The following is a 9565-nucleotide window of genomic DNA, read 5'->3' as shown; positions in this document are numbered from 1 at the left end:
TGACATTCAATCAAAGCTGGATAACAACCAATGTTTCAAGGGAATTTGTGAAAAAATATTAAAAATAAAATCATGAACAAAAATCCACTACCCTTTCACAAACACCCTTATTTGAAAAGTGTGAATACATACTGCCTGAGAGTTAAATAAAAATCAAACACTTAAGTGTTAGCCATCCCATTGTATACAAGGCAGCAGATAAATACCTCTGAATAAGTGAAAATGCACAAAAACCACAGAAGGAATGAAAGGACAACAAAATAAACTTCACTAATTGAATTTTCCACACACATAGCATACTTTAATATATATCTGTAATGATGCAAAATAGAAGCCACAATGTGGTCTTCACATCAGTCTTTAGTGAACTTGGTTACTAATTTACTTACTTCAAATCTACAATGAAAAAGACTTGAAACAAGTTTTTTTTTCCCTTAAAACTGAAAACAACTGTGATGTCTAAAGTCTTGACCAAATTGTTTACATTAATAGGGTTTTCTTTTCTTTGAGGACCTATCTATTTTCTGATTGCAAGATAATATATAAAGCTTTAAAATATTTACAGGGATAGAGACAGAGCCAAGCCTTCAAAACATGTTCATTCCATGGACCAGTCTAGTTTTCAATCACTTCCAGTAATTCCTGCTACAAGAAGCTCCAGGGTCTAGCCTTCTTGGTAACCAGAATGTACATACATATACCCACAGAAAGACATATAGATATTGCTTAATTAAATAAGAACAAATATTTAAACTAACTTTCAATTATGAATGTTTTTCTATTATAATTCCGGTACCATGGGTTTTGAGGCATCTAATTGATTACAGAGTTTTTCTCCATCATGAATTGGTCCATGTAATAGAAAGCAAGCCTGGAGGCTTGAAATCAGAGAAATTAATCATTTACAGTCTGTGATATCATTTGGGAAGATTTAAGAAATGGTGCCTTGCTGGAAGAAATCTGTCACTGGGGATTGGCCTGAATGTTCACATGTGCATACCATTTCCAATTTACACATTCTGGTTTATGCTGTAGTACAAGAGTGTGAATTCTTAGCTGCCTGCTTTAGCTGCCATGTCTTACACTTGTTTCCATGACATTTTTATGGGGTTCATGTATTGCTATGGAACCAAGGGCTAAATAAAACCTTTTTTCTAAGGTCAATTAGATATGATCTATTATCAAAGCGACAGAAAAGGCAATAATACACATCTATGAAATTTTACACCAGAATTCATTGTCTGATGTATTTGAAAAGAAGTATGAAATCTAAAAGGGTTACCTTATCATTTAAATTTATAGGCCTTTTGTCCATATTAGTTGACATGTGTAAACAAAATAAAGAAGTATTATAATGCTTGAACAAATTATTGACACATTTTAGATTTTTTCTGAAATAATTAATTTTGTGTAATTGAATATAAGTATGTTGGCTGATGAAGAACATAACAATTCATATATATTCAGATTTCCTTTGGTATGAGTTTTTTTTTCAGATCCTCAAAGTTTAATATTATAGTCAAAGGCTTTAAGAGACCTGTACCTAGGGTTTTCTCTCTGGGTACTGCCAAGCGCCAGCAGTCAGACAGCCCACTTATAAAATAAACACACAGACGTTTATATTGCTTACAAACTGTATGGCCATAATAGGCTTCTTGCTAACTATTCATATACCTTAAATTAACTTATATATATTAATCTATAAGTTGCCACGTGGCTTGTGGCTTACCCTTATCTTAACATGTTGCTTCTCCTCACAGTGATTGACAGTGCCTCTCTGCCTCAGCCTCCAGTTCCCAGAATTCTCTTCTTGGCTTGTCCCGCTTATACTTCCTGCCTGGCTACTGGCAAATCAGCATTTTATTTATACAGAGCGATATCCACAGCAGAGACAAATTACACCCTAAAAGATTTACAGTTATAAGGTTGCTCTGTGCTGTGAGTAGGCATTAACACATTGAATATATACATAGGGTTACACTCCAGTATGTGTTCTTTAATATACTTGAAGAAAAATGGGCTGTGCAAAGGCCTTACCACACTGTTTACATTCATAGGGTTTCTCTCAATCATGTTTTCTTTCATGAAATTGAAGAGCATTGAAATGAGAAAAGGTTTTACCACACTGATTACAAGTTTATGGTTTCTCTCCAGTATGTGTTCTTTTATGTCCTTGAAGATGACTGGGCTGTGCAAAGGCTTTACCACATTGATTACATTGATAGGTTTTTCTCTCCAATATGTGTTCTTTCATGCAACTGAAGAGTACTGTTACAAACAAAAGCTTTACCACACTGATTACATTTATAGGGTTTTTCCTCCAGTATGTGTTTTTTCATGCCTTTGTAGAACACTGTTTTGAGCAAAGGCTTTACAACACTGATTACATTCATAGGGTTTCTCTCCAGTATGTGTTCTTTTATGCCTTTGTAGAACACTGTTTTGAGCAAAGACTTTACCACACTGATTACATTCATAGGGTTTCTCTCCAGTATGTGTTCTTTCATGTTCTTGAAGGTGACTGTGATAAGCAAACGCTTTACCACACTGATTACATTCATAGGGTTTCTCTCCAGTATGTGTTCTTTTATGTACTTGAAGATGAGTGGGGTATGCAAAGGCTTTACCACATTGATTACATTCATAGGTTTGCTCTCCAGTATGTGTTCTTTTATACCTTGGAGGATGACTATGATGTACAAAGGCTTGACCACACTGAGTGTGTTCAGATTTCTCTGTAGTAGAACTTCTTTCATGCCTGCAAGGATAATTGAAACATTTAAGAGCTTTGCCACATTCATTACATTGTTGAGTCTTTATATCTGCATGAATTAATTTTACAGTTTTTTATGAATATATAAAGAGTTATGTTATCTTAAGCTTTTAACATGTTGTGCACATTCATGTTGTTCCCCTACATTAAGGATGGCTTTGCATATTTGAACATGCCTGTGATAGTAAAAACCTTTACTACCTGGCCCATATTTATGTCATTTTTCTCTGAGATTTTTCAAATATTTGCAGATAACTGGGAGAATTTAGACATTTACATCACTTAATCTATTGATAAATTTTCCTACACTGTGATTAATGCTATATTTTCAAAGTGAACCAAGACAAACAGAAGCATTTACACAGGCCTAGAACTCTTAGGGTTTTTCTGTGGTGTGTTTGTTGATCTATTCCAAATTAAGTTGGAAAACCAATTGTTTGTAAATTTGAATGTCATTCAACAAGTTTGTTCAACATGGGGTTACTACAGGTTTTGAAATTGTTCTGAGTTTGAGAGATGTACATTACTTCTTTTTATAATCTTATGTTCATATGACTGGTATCCAAATTGACATATGATATAACTATTAAAGAAAGAATAACAACAAGAAGGTTTCCACATTTTATTTACAGTTGGACTTTCTTTTCCCCATCAACATGTGGTATAGGGATTAATGTTTCTCTACAACAACCCCTCCCCTTAATTCTTGACTCTAACCACTTATCTAATTAAATTAGCAAAGACACAACAACTTTTTGAGTAATAATATTTTTACTATGGATTAATTGCTTATCAAAAGTTTGTGTACATATTCTTATCATATATTCAGTGATTATACCTTATGTAATTTGAATAGTATGAAACTAAAAGGATTGTCATTTGTACAGCATAGCTCTGATGAAGCTATTATTCAAATGATGATTTCTATTAAGGCATGGATTCCTTGTCTTCCTTCTTAAAAGAATTACTTGCAAACACAATTCACTTACCTGCTATTGAGGTATGTGTGTTTATGAGCATGTAATGATCATCAACACATTTTAAGCTGTGTTTATTTATAATGTTTCATTTTTTTAAATCTTCCAGATAAGTTAAATATATCCAGAGGCCCATTTGTATTAGCTTGCACAAGAAAATTACCTTCCATGTTGTTGAGAACTTTGACAATGTTCTTCAACTTCAAGATCATTCCAATTGTAGCCTAAAATATCAAACAAGGAAATGTATAAAATATTACAAGAAACTAAAAAATTTACATTACTATCTTCAGTGATCCTTAGAACCAAGCCTGTTTTATTCACCTCATTCTGCCTCATTCTCAATCAGAATCACAGAAGAGCATCAATAACCAAGAAACTGTTGCCCCCTTATTTAAAATGTGAAGAAAAATTTACAGTGTTGCCTATAGCAGTGAGGTTCATATAGGTCTCCAACATCACAGCTTTGTAGAGATTCCACTGTGAAGGATCCATCAATGCTCACTCTTCCTGAGTGATGTTGACATGCACATCATTATAGGTCACTGCATTATACAATATGTCGTATATAAATATGTCATCCTTATGTATAAACAAAAAGCGTGATACAACATTGTATCTTTGACAATATAGCCACATAATTCTGGTGAGTGCTACATATATTCTATAACTCAGACATTACTTTGAAATCATCAACTTACTTCACAAAGAAACTGAATAGGAGGTTACATCTATTATTTATGAATGCTTTGAACAGCATATCACCTTGGAAGAGAAATGCCTATTAACAGAGATAGAGAGACAAGCAAACATTTCAACAGTACTGAGCACACATCTGAGAAATTGTTTGAACAATTATTAACTACAAAGAAGATTTGTAAGCTGGGTATAATGGCTCATGCCTTTAATCCCAGAACTTAGAAGGTAGAAGCAGGTATATGTGCTTCTGAGGTGAAAGTTAGCCTAGGCTATGGTAACTGCACCTGCACTGAATCTTTCATTCAAACAAACAAAAAAGATAAGAAGAACTCAGAGATTTATTTACTGAAGTTCCTACAACGAGTTTGACATTCACTCCAGTTCTGTATTCATCTTCCAGAAACCTGAAATGCTCCAGTTTAAACTACTTTAATAAATCTTAAAAAAAATGAACTGTGCAATTAAACAGTTACAAATATAAAGATGATAACATTATCAATGATGATCATAAATAATCAACACAGGGAAGGAGAGATAGCTCAGAAGTTGTGTGCTCTTACTGGTCTTGTATATAGATGGGCTCAATTATCAGTACTTATATGGGGGAATCACACAACTCTTCATTATTCCAAGCATGTAGGTTCTAAAAATCTCTTTGGACTACTGTGAGGACAAGTGTACATGTGGTGCATATCCATGTATATAGACAAAAGAATCATATTCATTAAAAAACCATCAAAACAAAAAGCAAGAAGAATGTCACACAATTGTAATCCAATGACTCAGAAGGCCCAGTCACTACATCTAGGAAGAGAATAGTATCTTCTGCTGAATATCAAAATTGAAACTGGAGAGTAAAACTCAGCAAAACAACATATGCTTGACATGTACAAAAACATATACTCTAGGACAATTATGCAATAATATATATTAAAAAAATCCCTCGAATGTTAAAAAAACCTTTAATTTCAGCATATTGGAGCAAGAGCCAGGTGAATCTCTGAGTTGGATGCCAACCTGGTTTACAGAGATACTTGTAGGAGAGTCAGGGCTACTCAGTCAAAGCTTTCTGTAGAAACAAAAATAGAAACAACAAAATTCTAAAATATTCAGGGTAGCAAAATGGCTTAGCATTGAAAACCAATTCCATCAATTGTATTTAATGTGATTTAGTGATACTATCTATACTTGTGGTGAAGAAATGGCTGTACAAGAAGGAAGCTGGCTGACTCATTTCAACCACAATATAGTAGAAACACAGAAAAGAAAATGGGTGAGGCTATAAAAACACATATCACAATCACCAATGAGATATTTTATCCACAGAGTTTCCACAAGTACCCTAAAGAAAGTCACCAAGGAGAGACACATGTTCAAATAACTCATCCTATCTGGGAGCTTTTTTTTTTATTAAGTTGACTAGAATCTCATCCAGGTCACTATAGGCTCAAGGGTCATCCATGAGGAAAATACATTTAGTCACTTCAATGATTCTCATATTCTGCAACAACCCTGAACTGTTGAAATGTCCAAAGTCTCTTTTGACACTCAAGACAAATTCTTAACTGTGACATCTTATCAAATCAGGAAACAATTTAAATATTTCCAACATGTGAATGGCACAGAAAACACATTACCACCCCAAAGGAGAGGAACTAAGACACAGTGAGGAAACATTGGACCAAGAGAAGACTGAAACCCAGCAGGGCAATCATTGAATCTGGTAGCTCTTTGTCAGAGACATGAGGTTTCATTTTCAGAGGACTTAGATGGCTCTCTCTCCACAACTTCCCACACATCTCTCTCTTTGTTTACTTCCACTCATATATGCAGTTAGCTCTCCATGTAAGGTATCTCATAGCTTAAGTATCTCAACATCTTATGGTCTAAAAATACAACTCAGGCTTCATCTTCATAGTATCATGCAATGAACTCAGACAGTCTTCTCACTGGAGCTCTTACTATACTAAACACAGATGCCTACAACAGATCTGACCTCAAATGCAGACTAAAAATGTATAATCTTAAATTTTACATCATTCTGGTCTCCAGAACCAGTTCAAACTCAATGATTCCCCCAAATTTGGTTTCTAAGTTGTGATGGCCTCTGCAATGCTTGGACCAGAGTTGCAGCAGGCTTTGAATAAAATAGATCTTACATGTCACCATGCACAAAACTCAAGTCCAACTGGATCAAAGACCTCAACATAAATCCAGTTACACTAAACTTAATAGAAGAGAAAGTAGGAAGTACACTTGAACTCAATGGCACAGGAGATCCCTTCCTAAATATAACACCAGCAGCACAGACATTGAGCACAACAATTAATAAATGGGACCTCTTGAAACTGAGAAGCTTTTGTAGGGCAAAAGACATGGTGAATAAGACAAAAAGACAGCCTACTGAATGGGAAAAGACCTTCACCAACTCTGACATCTGACAGAGGACTGATCTCCAACATATATAAAGAACTCAAGAAACTAGACATCAAAATACTGGAAATCCACTTAAAAATGGGCTACAGAGCTTAAAGAGAATTCTCAAAAGAAGAATCACAAATGGCTGAAAGACATTTAAAGAAATTCTCAACATCCTTAGTCATCAGGAAAATGCAAATCAAAATGACTCTGACATACGACCTTACAACTGTCAGAATTCTATAATCAAAAACACTGACAGTCTATGTTGGAGAGGATGCAGAGCAAAGACACCACTCCTCTGTTTGTGGGAATACAAACTTGCACAACCACTATGGAAATCAGTATGGTTGTTTCTCAGAAAATTGCAAATTGATCTACATCAAGACCCAGATATACCACTCTTGAGAATATACCCAAGGAATGCTGATTCATAACACAAAGATACATGCTCAACTATGTTCATAGCAGCACTATTCATAATAGCCAGAACCTGGAAACAACCTAGATGCCCATCAATTGAAGAATGGATTAAGAAAATTTGGTACATATACACAATGGAGTGCTACACAGCAGAGAAAAAACAATGACAACATGAAATTTGCAGGCAAATGGATAGAACTAGAAAATATCCTGAGTGAGGTAAGCCAAACCCAGAAGGACAAACATGGTATGTACTCACTCATAAGTGTAATCTAGATAGAAAGCAAAGAACAATCAGACTGCAACCCACAGAACAAGGGAGACTATATAGCAAGGTAGACCCTAGGATGACTGTGGCTTATAATAAGTTTTGGTTTTACACAAATACTGGGCAAGCTTCAATGAAACATCTCACTATAACTATTAAAATAAGAATGTATACTGTATCAAGCTGATAATAGAAAAATAAATAAATAAATATAAACAAAAAAATTACACATTGACTCTTACACAGAATTTGACAGTAGTAGACTTCAATACCTCACTCACACCAATTGACATGTCATCTAGACAAAAACTAAACAGAGAAATATTGGAGTTAATGGATTTTATTTTATTTTATTTTATTTATTTATTTTTTTGGTTTTTTGAGACAGGGTTTCTCTGTGTAGTTTTGTGCTTTTCCTGGATCTCGCTCTGTAGATGAGGCTGGCCTGGAACTCACAAAGATCCACCTGCTTCTGCCTCACAAGTGCTGGGATTAAAGGCATGCGCCACCACCGCCCAGTGTTAGTGGATTTTATAAACAGTATTATCCAAACAGATACTACAGAACATTCAACCCAAAGATAAAGAATACACCTTCCTCTCAGTACCACATGAGGTTTTCTCCAAAATTAATTACACACTTGGACACAATTCAAGTCCAAACAGATACAATAATATTTACATAACTGTGCATTATAGCAGACTACTATGGATTACACCTAGATGTTAAAAAAAATTTAAATCTCTTGAGAACCGAACAACACTCTACTGAAGAAAATGGGTCAAGACAGAAATAAAAAGGAGGTTAAAAAGTTTCTAGGACTCATTGAAAATAATTACACAACATACTCTAATTTAAAGTACACAAAAGTGGTGATGTGGGGAAACTTAAGTGTCTACATTTAAAAAAAGGAATAAAACTCTATCAAAGACACAAGAAGTAAATAAAAATACCTGCATATGAAGTACAAGCAAACAACTTCCAAAAAAGCTTAAGAAATGACAGAAAGAGCCAGGCGGTGGTGGCGCACGCCTTTAATCCCAGCACTCGGGAGGCAGAGCCAGGCGGATCTCTGTGAGTTCAAGGCCAGCCTGGGCTACCAAGTGAGTTCCAGGAAAGGCGCAAAGCTACACAGAGAAACCCTGTCTCGAAAAACAAAAAAAAAAAAAAGAAAATAATTAGTAAATTCTTTGTATCACAAGTTCAAGTTCAACTCTTCTCTCTTCTCTCTCACACCTTAGGAGTGGAGTGCTACCCAAAACATGAGATGCCTTTCACAACTTTCACAAAATTAACTATAAATGGATCTTACACATGAAAGTTAAATACACAGTGCTGAAGCTCTAGAAGGTACTAGAAAAACTAGGCCTCTCCAAGTTTGGCAACCTGCTTTCCATGGTGCAGTAAAAGCATGTTTAAGCTGACTACAAAGATGTTTCTACACACATCTCCTGCTCCCAATTCAGTGAACAGATGCGGCCCACACAGAAAAGATATCCAGAGGCCTGCCCTGTAAACAGGAAGTTTCAAGGACCACACAGGACCTCACAGGATAAGGATTCTAGCTGAAGGATCCCACCCGGGTCTGAGAAGGACCCACCACACTGGCTCCTGCACCTCACTCACCATGTTGTGGTTTCCCAGCTTGGCCATGTTCTCTGCTCAGCTCCCTGCAGCAACTCTCACAGCACTGCTCACAAAATTGCTGGCACCAGTTTCTCTTCAAAGCCAAGCTTAAAGCTGGCAGCCAGAAGGACCCTGCACAACTTCTGACTGGCAGGTCGCCTGGAGGGCCTGATTGGCTACTGAGGTCTGAGTGACAAGAGCACCTCCCATAGTGTTACACTGTGCTTAAAGTCACAGCACAATGGTTCCTGATCCTGCCTTCCACCACAGACCCAGACCTTTTCTGAAACTGTAGAGCTTTGCATTTCAATAGCACTTGCCCCTGGCTTCAATAGCAGACCCTGCTATGTTTCTGCTCTCAGTAGGCACTTCCCCTTCTTC

At 36.0% G+C, this 9565-nt stretch overlaps 1 pseudogene; it reads right to left on the bottom strand.

Moving 5' to 3' along the window:
* Positions 1–2382: 2382 nt before the first annotated feature.
* On the bottom strand, positions 2383–9211 carry LOC131900960 (zinc finger protein 431-like; annotated as a pseudogene).
* Between the last annotated feature and the right edge of the window lie 354 nt (positions 9212–9565).

This window comes from Peromyscus eremicus, unplaced genomic scaffold, assembly GCF_949786415.1.
Source record: "Peromyscus eremicus unplaced genomic scaffold, PerEre_H2_v1 PerEre#2#chrX_unloc_1, whole genome shotgun sequence".
NCBI classification, from domain to species: Eukaryota; Metazoa; Chordata; class Mammalia; order Rodentia; family Cricetidae; genus Peromyscus; species Peromyscus eremicus.
Note: the sequence above shows the minus strand (reverse complement) of the source record. Positions and strands in the feature narration are given on the sequence as shown.